We start from the raw sequence: 20,002 nt of genomic DNA on the forward strand, positions 1-20,002 counted from the left end.
GCAAGGGTCTGTGACGTTGATATGACTGTATGTAGCACTACTAGTTATCGGGGGGGTGGGCGTAGCTCAGATGGTAGAGCGCTCGCTTAGTGTGTGAGAGGTAATGGGATCGATACCCAGCGCCTCCAGAATTTTTAACACACCTACATGCGCACCTTGCCATGCAGGTGGAATAATTCCCAACCGGCAGAGGTGTGTAGGCAGATACAAGCGAACGATTAGCATCCACAATTGCGCCGATTTCACGTAAATCCCACTGCACGTTCCCATTCTTTGCGTGCAGTCGGCTGCTACTGGTGTTGCTGGTTGTGACTGCTGATAACAGATGCCTTAGCAATCAATTCATGGAGGGAGTTGTATGTTTTGCGATAGTCTGTCTCTGACAAGGAAGCACAGGTGATATAGGTGCGAACACAGGAAGCTTGCAGCCCCTCGCTGCCTGCAGACACAGAGCAGCCACACTAGAAGAGCGGCCTAAGCCGTGGGCGAAATGTGCTCATTCGCTTTGGCGCGACGTCGAACTATAAATAAGGCTGTCACTAGCGTGAGCGTTGCGTGAGCGTCGTGTAAAGTCGGAAAAGTCATCTGCATGGGTGATTGCCAAGTTTGGGGAGCGTTTCGTAGTACGATCAGTGCAAAGGCGACGCGGAAACTTGTTGTGTCCCAGTGTTTTGCAGTTGGACGACAAGAGTTTGACACAGTAGCAAAGAGCGAGGCACTGAGTTGGCATGAACAATGGAGAGCACAATGGGGCTCGAGATGTGCTTGTTACCTCAGGTGCTGTGTGATTGTGGACAAGGAGTGAAATGGACCAATTTGTGACCGCCCTTTCAATTTAAGACGTTCAAAACAGACGGAATTTGCATTCGTAATACCAGAGCATCGAAACTACTTGGAACTCTTGTGTATATGAACGTGTCCGCGCCTTTGTATTCTGGTACCTTCGCCGCTACAAACCAACCAACCATCGTGTACGTGCACATCAGAGTCGCAAAGAATGGAGAATAGCCAGGCTTGGTCGTGTGTGTAGCTGTATCTCAGTTGGCAGATCGTTCGCTTAGCGTGTGAACGGTCTCGGGTTCAAGCCCCGGCTCCTCCATGTTTTGTGGTCAGTGCATGGTAAGTGTTGGTCGCGGCGAACATAAACGCACGCAAGAAGTTGCAAAACCAGCGTCACAGACTGATATGATGTATACTGTCATAAGGAGAGCAAGGTGTAAGTGTGGGGACCGGCTGTTATCGTGGTGTCATCGAGTGCAGATCTGTCTTAGGTATCACGGCTTAACGTCATTGAAGTCTAGAGGTGGACAACACGTTCGTCTTACTCAGGGCGTTGTCTGAACTCTATTTTCGACGTTATGCGTGCCACTTTCATTGTGGCCAACTACGATTCTATACAGAATGCACGAAACCTGAAAGACACCCTCACTGATACATAGAGAGTAGTGTTTGTCTGCGGAATAATGGGAGTGCAAGGGTCTGTGACGTTGATATGACTGTATGTAGCGCTATTAGTTATCGGGGGGGTGGGCGTAGCTCAGATGGTAGAGCGCTCGCTTAGCGTGCGAGAGGTACTGGGATCGATACCCAGCGCCTCCAGAATTTTTAACACACCTACATGCGCACCTTGCCATGCAAGTGGAATAATTCCCAACCGGCAGAGGTGTGTAGGCAGATACAAGCGAACGATTAGCATCCACAATTGCGCCGATTTCACGTAAATCCCACTGCACGTTCCCATTCTTTGCGTGCAGTCGGCTGCTACTGGTGTTGCTGGTTGTGACTGCTGATAACAGATGCCGTAGCAATCAATTCATGGAGTGAGTTGTATGTTTTGCGATAGTCTGTCTCTGACAAGGAAGCACAGGTGATATAGGTGCGAACACAGGAAGCTTGCAGCCCCTCGCTGCCTGCAGACACAGAGCAGCCACACTAGAATAGCGGCCTAAGCCGTAGGCGAAATGTGCTCATTCGCTTTGGCGCGACGTCGAACTATAAATAAGGCTGTCACTAGCGTGAGCGTCGTGTAAAGTCGGAAAAGTCATCTGCATGGGTGATTGCCAAGTTTGGGGAGCGTTTCGTAGTACGATGATTGCAAAGGCGACGCGGAAACTTGTTGTGTCCCAGTGTTTTGCAGTTGACGACAAGAGTTTGACACAGTAGCAAAGAGCGAGGCACTGAGTTGGCATGAACAATGGAGAGCACAATGGGGCTCGAGATGTGCTTGTTACCTCAGGTGCTGTGTGATTGTGGACAAGGAGTGAAATGGACCAATTTGTGACCGCCCTTTCAATTTAAGACGTTCAAAACAGACGGAATTTGCATTCGTAATACCAGAGCATCGAAACTACTTGGAACTCTTGTGTATATGAACGTGTCCGCGCCTTTGTATTCTGGTACCTTCGCCGCTACAAACCAACCAACCATCGTGTCCGTGCACATCAGAGTCGCAAAGAATGGAGAATAGCCACGCTTGGTCGTGCGTGTAGCTGTAGCTCAGTTGGCAGATCGTTCGCTTAGCGTGTGAACGGTCTCGGGTTCAAGCCCCGGCTCCTCCATGTTTTGTGGTCAGTGCATGGTAAGTGTTGGTCGCGGCGAACATAAACGCACGCAAGAAGTTGCAAAACCAGCGTCACAGACTGATATGATGTATACTGTCATAAGGAGAGCAAGGTGTAAGTGTGGGGACCGGCTGTTATCGTGGTGTCATCGAGTGCAGATCTGTCTTAGGTATCACGGCTTAACGTCATTGAAGTCTAGAAGTGGACAACACGTTCGTCTTACTCAGGGCGTTGTCTGAACTCTATTTTCGACGTTATGCGTGCCACTTTCATTGTGGCCAACTACGATTCTATACAGAATGCACGAAACCTGAAAGACACCCTCACTGATACATAGAGAGTAGTGTTTGTCTGCGGAATAATGGGAGTGCAAGGGTCTGTGACGTTGATATGACTGTATGTAGCACTACTAGTTATCGGGGGGGTGGGCGGAGCTCAGATGGTAGAGCGCTCGCTTAGCGTGCGAGAGGTACTGGGATTGATACCCAGCGCCTCCAGAATTTTTAACACACCTACATGCGCACCTTGCCATGCAAGTGGAATAATTCCCAACCGGCAGAGGTGTGTAGGCAGATACAAGCGAACGATTAGCATCCACAATTGCGCCGATTTCACGTAAATCCCACTGCACGTTCCCATTCTTTGCGTGCAGTCGGCTGCTACTGGTGTTGCTGGTTGTGACTGCTGATAACAGATGCCGTAGCAATTAATTCATGGAGTGAGTTGTATGTTTTGCGATAGTCTGTCTCTGACAAGGAAGCACAGGTGATATAGGTGCGAACACAGGAAGCTTGCAGCCCCTCGCTGCCTGCAGACACAGAGCAGCCACACTAGAATAGCGGCCTAAGCCGTAGGCGAAATGTGCTCATTCGCTTTGGCGCGACGTCGAACTATAAATAAGGCTGTCACTAGCGTGAGCGTCGTGTAAAGTCGGAAAAGTCATCTGCATGGGTGATTGCCAAGTTTGGGGAGCGTTTCGTAGTACGATCAGTGCAAAGGCGACGCGGAAACTTGTTGTGTCCCAGTGTTTTGCAGTTGACGACAAGAGTTTGACACAGTAGCAAAGAGCGAGGCACTGAGTTGGCATGAACAATGGAGAGCACAATGGGGCTCGAGATGTGCTTGTTACCTCAGGTGCTGTGTGATTGTGGACAAGGAGTGAAATGGACCAATTTGTGACCGCCCTTTCAATTTAAGACGTTCAAAACAGACGGAATTTGCATTCGTAATACCAGAGCATCGAAACTACTTGGAACTCTTGTGTATATGAACGTGTCCGCGCCTTTGTATTCTGGTACCTTCGCCGCTACAAACCAACCAACCATCGTGTCCGTGCACATCAGAGTCGCAAAGAATGGAGAATAGCCAGGCTTGGTCGTGTGTGTAGCTGCAGCTCAGTTGGCAGATCGTTCGCTTAGCGTGTGAACGGTCTCGGGTTCAAGCCCCGGCTCCTCCATGTTTTGTGGTCAGTGCATGGTAAGTGTTGGTCGCGGCGAACATAAACGCACGCAAGAAGTTGCAAAACCAGCGTCACAGACTGATATGATGTATACTGTCATAAGGAGAGCAAGGTGTAAGTGTGGGGACCGGCTGTTATCGTGGTGTCATCGAGTGCAGATCTGTCTTAGGTATCACGGCTTAACGTCATTGAAGTCTAGAGGTGGACAACACGTTCGTCTTACTCAGGGCGGTGTCTGAACTCTATTTTCGACGTTATGCGTGCCACTTTCATTGTGGCCAACTACGATTCGATACAGAATGCACGAAACCTGAAAGACACCCTCACTGATACATAGAGAGTAGTGTTTGTCTGCGGAATAATGGGAGTGCAAGGGTCTGTGACGTTGATATGACTGTATGTAGCACTACTAGCTATCGGGGGGGTGGGCGTAGCTCAGATGGTAGAGTGCTCGCTTAGCGTGTGAGAGGTACTGGGTTCGATACCCAGCGCCTCCAGAATTTTTAACACACCTACATGCGCACCTTGCCATGCAGGTGGAATAATTCCCAACCGGCAGAGGTGTGTAGGCAGATACAAGCGAACGATTAGCATCCACAATTGCGCCGATTTCACGTAAATCCCACTGCACGTTCCCATTCTTTGCGTGCAGTCGGCTGCTACTGGTGTTGCTGGTTGTGACTGCTGATAACAGATGCCGTAGCAATCAATTCATGGTGTGAGTTGTATGTTTTGCGATAGTCTGTCTCTGACAAGGAAGCACAGGTGATATAGGTGCGAACACAGGAAGCTTGCAGCCCCTCGCTGCCTGCAGACACAGAGCAGCCACACTAGAAGAGCGGCCTAAGCCGTAGGCGAAATGTGCTCATTCGCTTTGGCGCGACGTCGAACTATAAATAAGGCTGTCACTAGCGTGAGCGTCGTGTAAAGTCGGAAAAGTCATCTGCATGGGTGATTGCCAAGTTTGGGGAGCGTTTCGTAGTACGATCAGTGCAAAGGCGACGCGGAAACTTGTTGTGTCCCAGTGTTTTGCAGTTGGACGACAAGAGTTTGACACAGCAGCAAAGAGCGAGGCACTGAGTTGGCATGAACAATGGAGAGCACAATGGGGCTCGAGATGTGCTTGTTACCTCAGGTGCTGTGTGATTGTGGACAAGGAGTGAAATGGACCAATTTGTGACCGCCCTTTCAATTTAAGACGTTCAAAACAGACGGAATTTGCATTCGTAATACCAGAGCATCGAAACTACTTGGAACTCTTGTGTATATGAACGTGTCCGCGCCTTTGTATTCTGGTACCTTCGCCGCTACAAACCAACCAACCATCGTGTACGTGCACATCAGAGTCGCAAAGAATGGAGAATAGCCAGGCTTGGTCGTGTGTGTAGCTGTAGCTCAGTTGGCAGATCGTTCGCTTAGCGTGTGAACGGTCTCGGGTTCAAGCCCCGGCTCCTCCATGTTTTGTGGTCAGTGCATGGTAAGTGTTGGTCGCGGCGAACATAAACGCACGCAAGAAGTTGCAAAACCAGCGTCACAGACTGATATGATGTATACTGTCATAAGGAGAGCAAGGTGTAAGTGTGGGGACCGGCTGTTATCGTGGTGTCATCGAGTGCAGATCTGTCTTAGGTATCACGGCTTAACGTCATTGAAGTCTAGAAGTGGACAACACGTTCGTCTTACTCAGGGCGTTGTCTGAACTCTATTTTCGACGTTATGCGTGCCACTTTCATTGTGGCCAACTACGATTCGATACAGAATGCACGAAACCTGAAAGACACCCTCACTGATACATAGAGAGTAGTGTTTGTCTGCGGAATAATGGGAGTGCAAGGGTCTGTGACGTTGATATGACTGTATGTAGCACTGCTAGTTATCGGGGGGGTGGGCGTAGCTCAGATGGTAGAGCGCTCGCTTAGCGTGCGAGAGGTACTGGGATCGATACCCAGCGCCTCCAGAATTTTTAACACACCTACATGCGCACCTTGCCATGCAAGTGGAATAATTCCCAACCGGCAGAGGTGTGTAGGCAGATACAAGCGAACGATTAGCATCCACAATTGCGCCGATTTCACGTAAATCCCACTGCACGTTCCCATTCTTTGCGTGCAGTCGGCTGCTACTGGTGTTGCTGGTTGTGACTGCTGATAACAGATGCCGTAGCAATCAATTCATGGAGTGAGTTGTATGTTTTGCGATAGTCTGTCTCTGACAAGGAAGCACAGGTGATATAGGTGCGAACACAGGAAGCTTGCAGCCCCTCGCTGCCTGCAGACACAGAGCAGCCACACTAGAATAGCGGCCTAAGCCGTAGGCGAAATGTGCTCATTCGCTTTGGCGCGACGTCGAACTATAAATAAGGCTGTCACTAGCGTGAGCGTCGTGTAAAGTCGGAAAAGTCATCTGCATGGGTGATTGCCAAGTTTGGGGAGCGTTTCGTAGTACGATGATTGCAAAGGCGACGCGGAAACTTGTTGTGTCCCAGTGTTTTGCAGTTGACGACAAGAGTTTGACACAGTAGCAAAGAGCGAGGCACTGAGTTGGCATGAACAATGGAGAGCACAATGGGGCTCGAGATGTGCTTGTTACCTCAGGTGCTGTGTGATTGTGGACAAGGAGTGAAATGGACCAATTTGTGACCGCCCTTTCAATTTAAGACGTTCAAAACAGACGGAATTTGCATTCGTAATACCAGAGCATCGAAACTACTTGGAACTCTTGTGTATATGAACGTGTCCGCGCCTTTGTATTCTGGTACCTTCGCCGCTACAAACCAACCAACCATCGTGTCCGTGCACATCAGAGTCGCAAAGAATGGAGAATAGCCACGCTTGGTCGTGCGTGTAGCTGTAGCTCAGTTGGCAGATCGTTCGCTTAGCGTGTGAACGGTCTCGGGTTCAAGCCCCGGCTCCTCCATGTTTTGTGGTCAGTGCATGGTAAGTGTTGGTCGCGGCGAACATAAACGCACGCAAGAAGTTGCAAAACCAGCGTCACAGACTGATATGATGTATACTGTCATAAGGAGAGCAAGGTGTAAGTGTGGGGACCGGCTGTTATCGTGGTGTCATCGAGTGCAGATCTGTCTTAGGTATCACGGCTTAACGTCATTGAAGTCTAGAAGTGGACAACACGTTCGTCTTACTCAGGGCGTTGTCTGAACTCTATTTTCGACGTTATGCGTGCCACTTTCATTGTGGCCAACTACGATTCTATACAGAATGCACGAAACCTGAAAGACACCCTCACTGATACATAGAGAGTAGTGTTTGTCTGCGGAATAATGGGAGTGCAAGGGTCTGTGACGTTGATATGACTGTATGTAGCACTACTAGTTATCGGGGGGGTGGGCGGAGCTCAGATGGTAGAGCGCTCGCTTAGCGTGCGAGAGGTACTGGGATTGATACCCAGCGCCTCCAGAATTTTTAACACACCTACATGCGCACCTTGCCATGCAAGTGGAATAATTCCCAACCGGCAGAGGTGTGTAGGCAGATACAAGCGAACGATTAGCATCCACAATTGCGCCGATTTCACGTAAATCCCACTGCACGTTCCCATTCTTTGCGTGCAGTCGGCTGCTACTGGTGTTGCTGGTTGTGACTGCTGATAACAGATGCCGTAGCAATTAATTCATGGAGTGAGTTGTATGTTTTGCGATAGTCTGTCTCTGACAAGGAAGCACAGGTGATATAGGTGCGAACACAGGAAGCTTGCAGCCCCTCGCTGCCTGCAGACACAGAGCAGCCACACTAGAATAGCGGCCTAAGCCGTAGGCGAAATGTGCTCATTCGCTTTGGCGCGACGTCGAACTATAAATAAGGCTGTCACTAGCGTGAGCGTCGTGTAAAGTCGGAAAAGTCATCTGCATGGGTGATTGCCAAGTTTGGGGAGCGTTTCGTAGTACGATCAGTGCAAAGGCGACGCGGAAACTTGTTGTGTCCCAGTGTTTTGCAGTTGACGACAAGAGTTTGACACAGTAGCAAAGAGCGAGGCACTGAGTTGGCATGAACAATGGAGAGCACAATGGGGCTCGAGATGTGCTTGTTACCTCAGGTGCTGTGTGATTGTGGACAAGGAGTGAAATGGACCAATTTGTGACCGCCCTTTCAATTTAAGACGTTCAAAACAGACGGAATTTGCATTCGTAATACCAGAGCATCGAAACTACTTGGAACTCTTGTGTATATGAACGTGTCCGCGCCTTTGTATTCTGGTACCTTCGCCGCTACAAACCAACCAACCATCGTGTCCGTGCACATCAGAGTCGCAAAGAATGGAGAATAGCCAGGCTTGGTCGTGTGTGTAGCTGCAGCTCAGTTGGCAGATCGTTCGCTTAGCGTGTGAACGGTCTCGGGTTCAAGCCCCGGCTCCTCCATGTTTTGTGGTCAGTGCATGGTAAGTGTTGGTCGCGGCGAACATAAACGCACGCAAGAAGTTGCAAAACCAGCGTCACAGACTGATATGATGTATACTGTCATAAGGAGAGCAAGGTGTAAGTGTGGGGACCGGCTGTTATCGTGGTGTCATCGAGTGCAGATCTGTCTTAGGTATCACGGCTTAACGTCATTGAAGTCTAGAGGTGGACAACACGTTCGTCTTACTCAGGGCGGTGTCTGAACTCTATTTTCGACGTTATGCGTGCCACTTTCATTGTGGCCAACTACGATTCGATACAGAATGCACGAAACCTGAAAGACACCCTCACTGATACATAGAGAGTAGTGTTTGTCTGCGGAATAATGGGAGTGCAAGGGTCTGTGACGTTGATATGACTGTATGTAGCACTACTAGCTATCGGGGGGGTGGGCGTAGCTCAGATGGTAGAGTGCTCGCTTAGCGTGTGAGAGGTACTGGGTTCGATACCCAGCGCCTCCAGAATTTTTAACACACCTACATGCGCACCTTGCCATGCAGGTGGAATAATTCCCAACCGGCAGAGGTGTGTAGGCAGATACAAGCGAACGATTAGCATCCACAATTGCGCCGATTTCACGTAAATCCCACTGCACGTTCCCATTCTTTGCGTGCAGTCGGCTGCTACTGGTGTTGCTGGTTGTGACTGCTGATAACAGATGCCGTAGCAATCAATTCATGGTGTGAGTTGTATGTTTTGCGATAGTCTGTCTCTGACAAGGAAGCACAGGTGATATAGGTGCGAACACAGGAAGCTTGCAGCCCCTCGCTGCCTGCAGACACAGAGCAGCCACACTAGAAGAGCGGCCTAAGCCGTAGGCGAAATGTGCTCATTCGCTTTGGCGCGACGTCGAACTATAAATAAGGCTGTCACTAGCGTGAGCGTCGTGTAAAGTCGGAAAAGTCATCTGCATGGGTGATTGCCAAGTTTGGGGAGCGTTTCGTAGTACGATCAGTGCAAAGGCGACGCGGAAACTTGTTGTGTCCCAGTGTTTTGCAGTTGGACGACAAGAGTTTGACACAGCAGCAAAGAGCGAGGCACTGAGTTGGCATGAACAATGGAGAGCACAATGGGGCTCGAGATGTGCTTGTTACCTCAGGTGCTGTGTGATTGTGGACAAGGAGTGAAATGGACCAATTTGTGACCGCCCTTTCAATTTAAGACGTTCAAAACAGACGGAATTTGCATTCGTAATACCAGAGCATCGAAACTACTTGGAACTCTTGTGTATATGAACGTGTCCGCGCCTTTGTATTCTGGTACCTTCGCCGCTACAAACCAACCAACCATCGTGTACGTGCACATCAGAGTCGCAAAGAATGGAGAATAGCCAGGCTTGGTCGTGTGTGTAGCTGTAGCTCAGTTGGCAGATCGTTCGCTTAGCGTGTGAACGGTCTCGGGTTCAAGCCCCGGCTCCTCCATGTTTTGTGGTCAGTGCATGGTAAGTGTTGGTCGCGGCGAACATAAACGCACGCAAGAAGTTGCAAAACCAGCGTCACAGACTGATATGATGTATACTGTCATAAGGAGAGCAAGGTGTAAGTGTGGGGACCGGCTGTTATCGTGGTGTCATCGAGTGCAGATCTGTCTTAGGTATCACGGCTTAACGTCATTGAAGTCTAGAAGTGGACAACACGTTCGTCTTACTCAGGGCGTTGTCTGAACTCTATTTTCGACGTTATGCGTGCCACTTTCATTGTGGCCAACTACGATTCGATACAGAATGCACGAAACCTGAAAGACACCCTCACTGATACATAGAGAGTAGTGTTTGTCTGCGGAATAATGGGAGTGCAAGGGTCTGTGACGTTGATATGACTGTATGTAGCACTGCTAGTTATCGGGGGGGTGGGCGTAGCTCAGATGGTAGAGCGCTCGCTTAGCGTGCGAGAGGTACTGGGATCGATACCCAGCGCCTCCAGAATTTTTAACACACCTACATGCGCACCTTGCCATGCAAGTGGAATAATTCCCAACCGGCAGAGGTGTGTAGGCAGATACAAGCGAACGATTAGCATCCACAATTGCGCCGATTTCACGTAAATCCCACTGCATGTTCCCATTCTTTGCGTGCAGTCGTCTGCTACTGGTGTTGCTGGTTGTGACTGCTGATAACAGATGCCGTAGCAATCAATTCATGGAGTGAGTTGTATGTTTTGCGATAGTCTGTCTCTGACAAGGAAGCACAGGTGATATAGGTGCGAACACAGGAAGCTTGCAGCCCCTCGCTGCCTGCAGACACAGAGCAGCCACACTAGAATAGCGGCCTAAGCCGTAGGCGAAATGTGCTCATTCGCTTTGGCGCGACGTCGAACTATAAATAAGGCTGTCACTAGCGTGAGCGTCGTGTAAAGTCGGAAAAGTCATCTGCATGGGTGATTGCCAAGTTTGGGGAGCGTTTCGTAGTACGATCAGTGCAAAGGCGACGCGGAAACTTGTTGTGTCCCAGTGTTTTGCAGTTGGACGACAAGAGTTTGACACAGCAGCAAAGAGCGAGGCACTGAGTTGGCATGAACAATGGAGAGCACAATGGGGCTCGAGATGTGCTTGTTACCTCAGGTGCTGTGTGATTGTGGACAAGGAGTGAAATGGACCAATTTGTGACCGCCCTTTCAATTTAAGACGTTCAAAACAGACGGAATTTGCATTCGTAATACCAGAGCATCGAAACTACTTGGAACTCTTGTGTATATGAACGTGTCCGCGCCTTTGTATTCTGGTACCTTCGCCGCTACAAACCAACCAACCATCGTGTACGTGCACATCAGAGTCGCAAAGAATGGAGAATAGCCAGGCTTGGTCGTGTGTGTAGCTGTAGCTCAGTTGGCAGATCGTTCGCTTAGCGTGTGAACGGTCTCGGGTTCAAGCCCCGGCTCCTCCATGTTTTGTGGTCAGTGCATGGTAAGTGTTGGTCGCGGCGAACATAAACGCACGCAAGAAGTTGCAAAACCAGCGTCACAGACTGATATGATGTATACTGTCATAAGGAGAGCAAGGTGTAAGTGTGGGGACCGGCTGTTATCGTGGTGTCATCGAGTGCAGATCTGTCTTAGGTATCACGGCTTAACGTCATTGAAGTCTAGAAGTGGACAACACGTTCGTCTTACTCAGGGCGTTGTCTGAACTCTATTTTCGACGTTATGCGTGCCACTTTCATTGTGGCCAACTACGATTCGATACAGAATGCACGAAACCTGAAAGACACCCTCACTGATACATAGAGAGTAGTGTTTGTCTGCGGAATAATGGGAGTGCAAGGGTCTGTGACGTTGATATGACTGTATGTAGCACTACTAGTTATCGGGGGGGTGGGCGTAGCTCAGATGGTAGAGCGCTCGCTTAGCGTGCGAGAGGTACTGGGATCGATACCCAGCGCCTCCAGAATTTTTAACACACCTACATGCGCACCTTGCCATGCAAGTGGAATAATTCCCAACCGGCAGAGGTGTGTAGGCAGATACAAGCGAACGATTAGCATCCACAATTGCGCCGATTTCACGTAAATCCCACTGCACGTTCCCATTCTTTGCGTGCAGTCGGCTGCTACTGGTGTTGCTGGTTGTGACTGCTGATAACAGATGCCGTAGCAATCAATTCATGGAGTGAGTTGTATGTTTTGCGATAGTCTGTCTCTGACAAGGAAGCACAGGTGATATAGGTGCGAACACAGGAAGCTTGCAGCCCCTCGCTGCCTGCAGACACAGAGCAGCCACACTAGAATAGCGGCCTAAGCCGTAGGCGAAATGTGCTCATTCGCTTTGGCGCGACGTCGAACTATAAATAAGGCTGTCACTAGCGTGAGCGTCGTGTAAAGTCGGAAAAGTCATCTGCATGGGTGATTGCCAAGTTTGGGGAGCGGTGATTGCCAAGTTTGGGGAGCGTTTCGTAGTACGATCAGTGCAAAGGCGACGCGGAAACTTGTTGTGTCCCAGTGTTTTGCAGTTGACGACAAGAGTTTGACACAGTAGCAAAGAGCGAGGCACTGAGTTGGCATGAACAATGGAGAGCACAATGGGGCTCGAGATGTGCTTGTTACCTCAGGTGCTGTGTGATTGTGGACAAGGAGTGAAATGGACCAATTTGTGACCGCCCTTTCAATTTAAGACGTTCAAAACAGACGGAATTTGCATTCGTAATACCAGAGCATCGAAACTACTTGGAACTCTTGTGTATATGAACGTGTCCGCGCCTTTGTGTTCTGGTACCTTCGCCACTACAAACCAACCAACCATCGTGTCCGTGCACATCAGAGTCGCAAAGAATGGAGAATAGCCAGGCTTGGTCGTGTGTGTAGCTGTAGCTCAGTTGGCAGATCGTTCGCTTAGCGTGTGAACGGTCTCGGGTTCAAGCCCCGGCTCCTCCATGTTTTGTGGTCAGTGCATGGTAAGTGTTGGTCGCGGCGAACATAAACGCACGCAAGAAGTTGCAAAACCAGCGTCACAGACTGATATGATGTATACTGTCATAAGGAGAGCAAGGTGTAAGTGTGGGGACCGGCTGTTATCGTGGTGTCATCGAGTGCAGATCTGTCTTAGGTATCACGGCTTAACGTCATTGAAGTCTAGAGGTGGACAACACGTTCGTCTTACTCAGGGCGGTGTCTGAACTCTATTTTCGAAGTTATGCGTGCCACTTTCATTGTGGCCAACTACGATTCGATACAGAATGCACGAAACCTGAAAGACACCCTCACTGATACATAGAGAGTAGTGTTTGTCTGCGGAATAATGGGAGTGCAAGGGTCTGTGACGTTGATATGACTGTATGTAGCACTATTAGTTATCGGGGGAGTGGGCGTAGCTCAGATGGTAGAGCGCTCGCTTAGCGTGCGAGAGGTACTGGGATCGATACCCAGCGCCTCCAGAATTTTTAACACACCTACATGCGCACCTTGCAACGCAGGTGGAATAATTCCCAACCGGCAGAGGTGTGTAGGCAGATACAAGCGAACGATTAGCATCCACAATTGCGCCGATTTCACGTAAATCCCACTGCACGTTCCATTCTTTGCGTGCAGTCGGCTGCTACTGGTGTTGCTGGTTGTGACTGCTGATAACAGATGCCGTAGCAATCAATTCATGGAGTGAGTTGTATGTTTTGCGATAGTCTGTCTCTGACAAGGAAGCACAGGTGATATAGGTGCGAACACAGGAAGCTTGCAGCCCCTCGCTGCCTGCAGACACAGAGCAGCCACACTAGAATAGCGGCCTAAGCCGTAGGCGAAATGTGCTCATTCGCTTTGGCGCGACGTCGAACTATAAATAAGGCTGTCACTAGCGTGAGCGTCGTGTAAAGTCGGAAAAGTCATCTGCATGGGTGATTGCCAAGTTTGGGGAGCGTTTCGTAGTACGATCAGTGCAAAGGCGACGCGGAAACTTGTTGTGTCCCAGTGTTTTGCAGTTGGACGACAAGAGTTTGACACAGTAGCAAAGAGCGAGGCACTGAGTTGGCATGAACAATGGAGAGCACAATGGGGCTCGAGATGTGCTTGTTACCTCAGGTGCTGTGTGATTGTGGACAAGGAGTGAAATGGACCAATTTGTGACCGCCCTTTCAATTTAAGACGTTCAAAACAGACGGAATTTGCATTCGTAATACCAGAGCATCGAAACTACTTGGAACTCTTGTGTATATGAACGTGTCCACGCCTTTGTATTCTGGTACCTTCGCCGCTACAAACCAACCGACCATCGTGTCCGTGCACATCAGAGTCGCAAAGAATGGAGAATAGCCAGGCTTGCTCGTGTGTGTAGCTGTAGCTCAGTTGGCAGATCGTTCGCTTAGCGTGTGAACGGTCTCGGGTTCAAGCCCCGGCTCCTCCATGTTTTGTGGTCAGTGCATGGTAAGTGTTGGTCGCGGCGAAAATAAACGCACGCAAGAAGGTGCAAAACCAGCGTCTCAGACTGATATGATGTATACTGTCATAAGGAGAGCAAGGTGTAAGTGTGGGGACCGGCTGTTATCGTGGTGTCATCGAGTGCAGATCTGTCTTAGGTATCACGACTTAACGTCATTGAAGTCTAGAGGTGGACAACACGTTCGTCTTACTCAGAGCGGTGTCTGAACTCTATTTTCGACGTTATGCGTGCCCCTTTCATTGTGGCCAACTACGATTCGATACAGAATGCACGAAACCTGAAAGACACCCTCACTGATACATAGAGAGTAGTGTTTGTCTGCGGAATAATGGGAGTGCAAGGGTCTGTGACGTTGTTATGACTGTATGTAGCACTACTAGTTATCGGGGGGGTGGGCGTAGCTCAGATGGTAGAGCGCTCGCTTAGCGTGCGTGAGGTACTGGGATCGATACCCAGCGCCTCCAGAATTTTTAACACACCTACATGCGCACCTTGCCATGCAAGTGGAATAATTCCCAACCGGCAGAGGTGTGTAGGCAGATACAAGCGAACGATTAGCATCCACAATTGCGCCGATTTCACGTAAATCCCACTGCACGTTCCCATTCTTTGCGTGCAGTCGGCTGCTACTGGTGTTGCTGGTTGTGACTGCTGATAACAGATGCCGTAGCAATCAATTCATGGAGTGAGTTGTATGTTTTGCGATAGTCTGTCTCTGACAAGGAAGCACAGGTGATATAGGTGCGAACACAGGAAGCTTGCAGCCCCTCGCTGCCTGCAGACACAGAGCAGCCACACTAGAAGAGCGGCCTAAGCCGTAGGCGAAATGTGCTCATTCGCTTTGGCGCGACGTCGAACTATAAATAAGGCTGTCACTAGCGTGAGCGTCGTGTAAAGTCGGAAATGTCATCTGCATGGGTGATTGCCAAATTTGGGGAGCGTTTCGTAGTACGATCAGTGCAAAGGCGACGCGGAAACTTGTTGTGTCCCAGTGTTTTGCAGTTGGACGACAAGAGTTTGACACAGTAGCAAAGAGCGAGGCACTGAGTTGGCATGAACAATGGAGAGCACAATGGGGCTCAAGATGTGCTTGTTACCTCAGGTGCTGTGTGATTGAGGACAAGGAGTGAAATGGACCAATTTGTGACCGCCCTTTCAATTTAAGACGTTCAAAACAGACGGAATTTGCATTCGTAATACCAGAGCATCGAAACTACTTGGAACTCTTGTGTATATGAACGTGTCCGCGCCTTTGTATTCTGGTACCTTCGCCGCTACAAACCAACCAACCATCGTGTCCGTGCACATCAGAGTCGCAAAGAATGGAGAATAGCCAGGCTTGGTCGTGTGTGTAGCTGTAGCTCAGTTGGCAGATCGATGGCTTAGCGTGTGAACGGTCTCGGGTTCAAGCCCCAGCTCCTCCATGTTTTGTGGTCAGTGCATGGTAAGTGTTGGTCGCGGCGAAAATAAACGCACGCAAGAAGTTGCAAAACCAGCGTCACAGACTGATATGATGTATACTGTCATAAGGAGAGCAAGGTGTAAGTGTGGGGACCGGCTGTTATCGTGGTGTCATCGAGTGCAGATCTGTCTTAGGTATCACGGCTTAACGTCATTGAAGTCTAGAGGTGGACAACAAGTTCGTCTTACTCAGGGCGGTGTCTGAACTCTATTTTCGACGTTATGCGTGCCACTTTCATTGTGGCCAACTACGATTCGATACAGAATGCACGAAACCTGAAGGCACCCTCACTGATACATAGAGAGTAGTGTTTGTCTGCGGAATAATGGGAGTGCAAGGGTCTGTGACGTTGATATGACTGTATGTAGCACTACTAGTTATCGGGGAGGGTGGGCGTAGCTCAGATGGTAGAGCGCTCGCTTAGCGTGTGAGAGGTACTGGGATCGATACCAAGCGCCTCCAGAATTTTTAACACACCTACATGCGCACCTTGCCATGCAAGTGGAATAATTCCCAACCGGCAAAGGTGTGTAGGCAGATACAAGCGAACGATTAGCATCCACAATTGCGCCGATTTCACGTAAATCCCACTGCACGTTCCCATTCTTTGCGTGCAGTCGGCTGCTACTGGTGTTGCTGGTTGTGACTGCTGATAACAGATGCCGTAGCAATCAATTCATGGAGTGAGTTGTATGTTTTGCGATAGTCTGTCTCTGACAAGGAAGCACAGGTGATATAGGTGCGAACACAGGAAGCTTGCAGCCCCTCGCTGCCTGCAGACACAGAGCAGCCACACTAGAAGAGCGGCCTAAGCCGTAGGCGAAATGTGCTCATTCGCTTTGGCGCGACGTCGAACTATAAATAAGGCTGTCACTAGCGTGAGCGTCGTGTAAAATCGGAAAAGTCATCTGCATGGGTGATTGAGAAAGTTTGGGGAGCGTTTCGTAGTACGATCAGTGCAAACGGGACGCGGAAACTTGTTGTGTCCCAGTGTTTTGCAGTTGGACGACAAGAGTTTTACGCAGTAGCAAAGAGCGAGGCACTGAGTTGGCATGAACTATGGAGAGCACAATGGGGCTCGAGATGTGCTTGTTACCTCAGGTGCTGTGTGATTGTGGACAAGGAGTGAAATGGACCAATTTGTGACCGCCCTTTCAATTTAAGACGTTCAAAACAGACGGAATTTGCATTCGTAATACCAGAGCATCGAAACTACTTGGAACTCTTGTGTATATGAACGTGTCCGCGCCTTTGTATTCTGGTACCTTCGCCGCTACAAACCAACCAACCATCGTGTACGTGCACATCAGAGCCGCAAAGAATGGAGAATAGCCAGGCTTGGTCGTGTGTGTAGCTGTAGCTCAGTTGGCAGAACGTTCGCTTAGCGTGTGAACGGTCTCGGGTTCAAGCCCCGGCTCCTCCATGTTTTGTGGTCAGTGCATGGTATGTGTTGGTCGCGGCGAAAATAAACGCACGCAAGAAGGTGCAAAACCAGCGTCACAGACTGATATGATGTATACTGTCATAGGGAGAGCAAGGTGTAAGTGTGGGGACCGGCTGTTATCGTGGTGTCATCGAGTGCAGATCTGTCTTAGGTATCACGACTTTACGTCATTGAAGTCTAGAGGTGGACAACACGTTCGTCTTACTCAGAGCGGTGTCTGAACTCTATTTTCGACGTTATGCGTGCCACTTTCATTGTGGCCAACTACGATTCGATACAGAATGCACGAAACCTGAAAGACACCCTCACTGATACATAGAGAGTAGTGTTTGTCTGCGGAATAATGGGAGTGCAAGGGTCTGTGACGTTGATATGACTGTATGTAGCACTACTAGTTATCGGGGGGGGGGGGGGGTGGGCGTAGCTCAGATGGTAGAGCGCTCGCTTAGCGTGCGAGAGGTACTGGGATCGATACCCAGCGCCTCCAGAATTTTTAACACACCTACATGCGCACCTTGCCATGCAAGTGGAATAATTCCCAACCGGCAGAGGTGTGTAGGCAGATACGAGCGAACGATTAGCATCCACAATTGCGCCGATTTCACGTAAATCCCACTGCACGTTCCCATTCTTTGCGTGCAGTCGGCTGCTACTGGCGTTGCTTGTTGTGACTGCTGATAACAGATGCCGTAGCAATCAATTCATGGAGTGAGTTGTATGTTTTGCGATAGTCTGTCTCTGACAAGGAAGCACAGGTGATATAGGTGCGAACACAGGAAGCTTGCAGCCCCTCGCTGCGTGCAGACACAGAGCAGCCACACTAGAAGAGCGGCCTAAGCCGTAGGCGAAATGTGCTCATTCGTTTTGGCGCGACGTCGAACTATAAATAAGGCAGTCACTAACGTGAGCGTTGCATGAGCGTCGTGTAAAGTCGGAAAAGTCATCTGCATGGGTGATTGCCAAGTTTGGGGAGCTTTTCGTAGTACGATCAGTGCAAAGGCGACGCGGAAACTTGTTGTGTCCCAGTGTTTTGCAGTTGGACGACAAGAGTTTGACACAGTAGCAAAGAGCGAGGCACTGAGTTGGCATGAACAATGGAGAGCACAATGGGGCTCGAGATGTGCTTGTTACCTCAGGTGCTGTGTGATTGAGGACAAGGAGTGAAATGGACCAATTTGTGACCGCCCTTTCAATTTAAGACGTTCAAAACAGACGGAATTTGCATTCGTAATACCAGAGCATCGAAACTACTTGGAACTCTTGTGTATATGAACGTGTCCGCGCCTTTGTATTCTAGTACATTCGCCGCTACAAACCAACCAACCATCGTGTACGTGCACATCAGAGTCGCAAAGAATGGAGAATAGCCAGGCTTGGTCGTGTGTGTAGCTGTAGCTCAGTTGGCAGATCGTTCGCTTAGCGTGTGAACGGTCTCGGGTTCAAGCCCCGGCTCTTCCATGTTTTGTGGTCAGTGCATGGTAAGTGTTGGTCGCGGCGAACATAAACGCACGCAAGAAGTTGCAAAACCAGCGTCACAGACTGATATGAAGTATACTGTCATAAGGAGAGCAAGGTGTAAGTGTGGGGACCGGCTGTTATCGTGGTGTCATCGAGTGCAGATCTGTCTTAGGTATCACGGCTTAACGTCATTGAAGTCTAGAGGTGGACAACACGTTCGTCTTACTCAGAGCGGTGTCTGAACTCTATTTTCGACGTTATGCGTGCCACTTTCATTGTGGCCAACTACGATTCGATACAGAATGCACGAAACCTGAAAGACACCCTCACTGATACATAGAGAGTAGTGTTTGTCTGCGGAATAATGGGAGTGCAAGGGTCTGTGACGTTGATATGACTGTATGTAGCACTACTAGTTATCGGGGGAGTGGGCGTAGCTCAGATGGTAGAGCGCTCGCTTAGCGTGCGAGAGGTACTGGGATCGATACCCAGCGCCTCCAGAATTTTTAACACACCTACATGCGCACCTTGCCATGCAAGTGGAATAATTCCCAACCGGCAGAGGTGTGTAGGCAGATACAAGCGAACGATTAGCATCCACAATTGCGCCGATTTCACGTAAATCCCACTGCACGTTCCCATTCTTTGCGTGCAGTCGGCTGCTACTGGTGTTGCTGGTTGTGACTGCTGATAACAGATGCCGTAGCAATCAATTCATGGAGTGAGTTGTATGTTTTGCGATAGTCATTCTCTGACAAGGAAGCACAGGTGATATAGGTGCGAACACAGGAAGCTTGCAGCCCCTCGCTGCCTGCAGACACAGAGCAGCCACACTAGAAGAGCGGCCTAAGCCGTAGGCGAAATGTGCTCATTCGCTTTGGCGCGACGTCGAACTATAAATAAGGCTGTCACTAGCGTGAGCGTCGTGTAAAGTCGGAAAAGTCATCTGCATGGGTGATTGCCAAGTTTGGGGAGCGTTTCGTAGTACGATCAGTGCAAAGGCGACGCGGAAACTTGTTGTGTCCCAGTGTTTTGCAGTTGGACGACAAGAGTTTGACACAGTAGCAAAGAGCGAGGCACTGAGTTGGCATGAACAATGGAGAGCACAATGGGGCTCGAGATGTGCTTGTTACCTCAGGTGCTGTGTGATTGTGGACAAGGAGTGAAATGGACCTATTTGTGACCGCCCTTTCAATTTAAGACGTTCAAAACAGACGGAATTTGCATTCGTAATACCAGAGCATCGAAACTACTTGGAACTCTTGTGTATATGAACGTGTCCGCGCCTTTGTATTCTGGTACCTTCGCCGCTACAAACCAACCAACCATCGTGTCCGTGCACATCA

At 49.6% G+C, this 20,002-nt stretch overlaps 9 non-coding genes across 9 annotated transcripts; all 9 read left to right on the forward strand.

The window, feature by feature from the left end:
* Positions 1–1,525: 1,525 nt before the first annotated feature.
* Positions 1,526–1,599, forward strand: Trnaa-agc (transfer RNA alanine (anticodon AGC)). The gene has a single exon. It is a non-coding gene; the product is annotated as a tRNA-Ala (tRNA).
* A 2,844-nt stretch (positions 1,600–4,443) lies between these two features.
* On the forward strand, positions 4,444–4,517 carry Trnaa-agc (transfer RNA alanine (anticodon AGC)). The gene has a single exon. It is a non-coding gene; the product is annotated as a tRNA-Ala (tRNA).
* A 1,386-nt stretch (positions 4,518–5,903) lies between these two features.
* Trnaa-agc (transfer RNA alanine (anticodon AGC)) lies at positions 5,904–5,977 on the forward strand. Its single transcript has one exon. It is a non-coding gene; the product is annotated as a tRNA-Ala (tRNA).
* Positions 5,978–8,821: 2,844 nt separating this feature from the next.
* Positions 8,822–8,895, forward strand: Trnaa-agc (transfer RNA alanine (anticodon AGC)). Its single transcript has one exon. It is a non-coding gene; the product is annotated as a tRNA-Ala (tRNA).
* Positions 8,896–10,281: 1,386 nt separating this feature from the next.
* Trnaa-agc (transfer RNA alanine (anticodon AGC)) lies at positions 10,282–10,355 on the forward strand. Its single transcript has one exon. It is a non-coding gene; the product is annotated as a tRNA-Ala (tRNA).
* Positions 10,356–11,741: 1,386 nt separating this feature from the next.
* On the forward strand, positions 11,742–11,815 carry Trnaa-agc (transfer RNA alanine (anticodon AGC)). The gene has a single exon. It is a non-coding gene; the product is annotated as a tRNA-Ala (tRNA).
* Positions 11,816–13,221: 1,406 nt separating this feature from the next.
* Trnaa-agc (transfer RNA alanine (anticodon AGC)) lies at positions 13,222–13,297 on the forward strand. Its single transcript has one exon. It is a non-coding gene; the product is annotated as a tRNA-Ala (tRNA).
* A 4,314-nt stretch (positions 13,298–17,611) lies between these two features.
* On the forward strand, positions 17,612–17,685 carry Trnaa-agc (transfer RNA alanine (anticodon AGC)). Its single transcript has one exon. It is a non-coding gene; the product is annotated as a tRNA-Ala (tRNA).
* Positions 17,686–19,080: 1,395 nt separating this feature from the next.
* Trnaa-agc (transfer RNA alanine (anticodon AGC)) lies at positions 19,081–19,156 on the forward strand. The gene has a single exon. It is a non-coding gene; the product is annotated as a tRNA-Ala (tRNA).
* Positions 19,157–20,002: the final 846 nt, after the last annotated feature.

This window comes from Schistocerca gregaria, chromosome 3, assembly GCF_023897955.1.
Source record: "Schistocerca gregaria isolate iqSchGreg1 chromosome 3, iqSchGreg1.2, whole genome shotgun sequence".
Classification (NCBI taxonomy): Eukaryota; Metazoa; Arthropoda; class Insecta; order Orthoptera; family Acrididae; genus Schistocerca; species Schistocerca gregaria.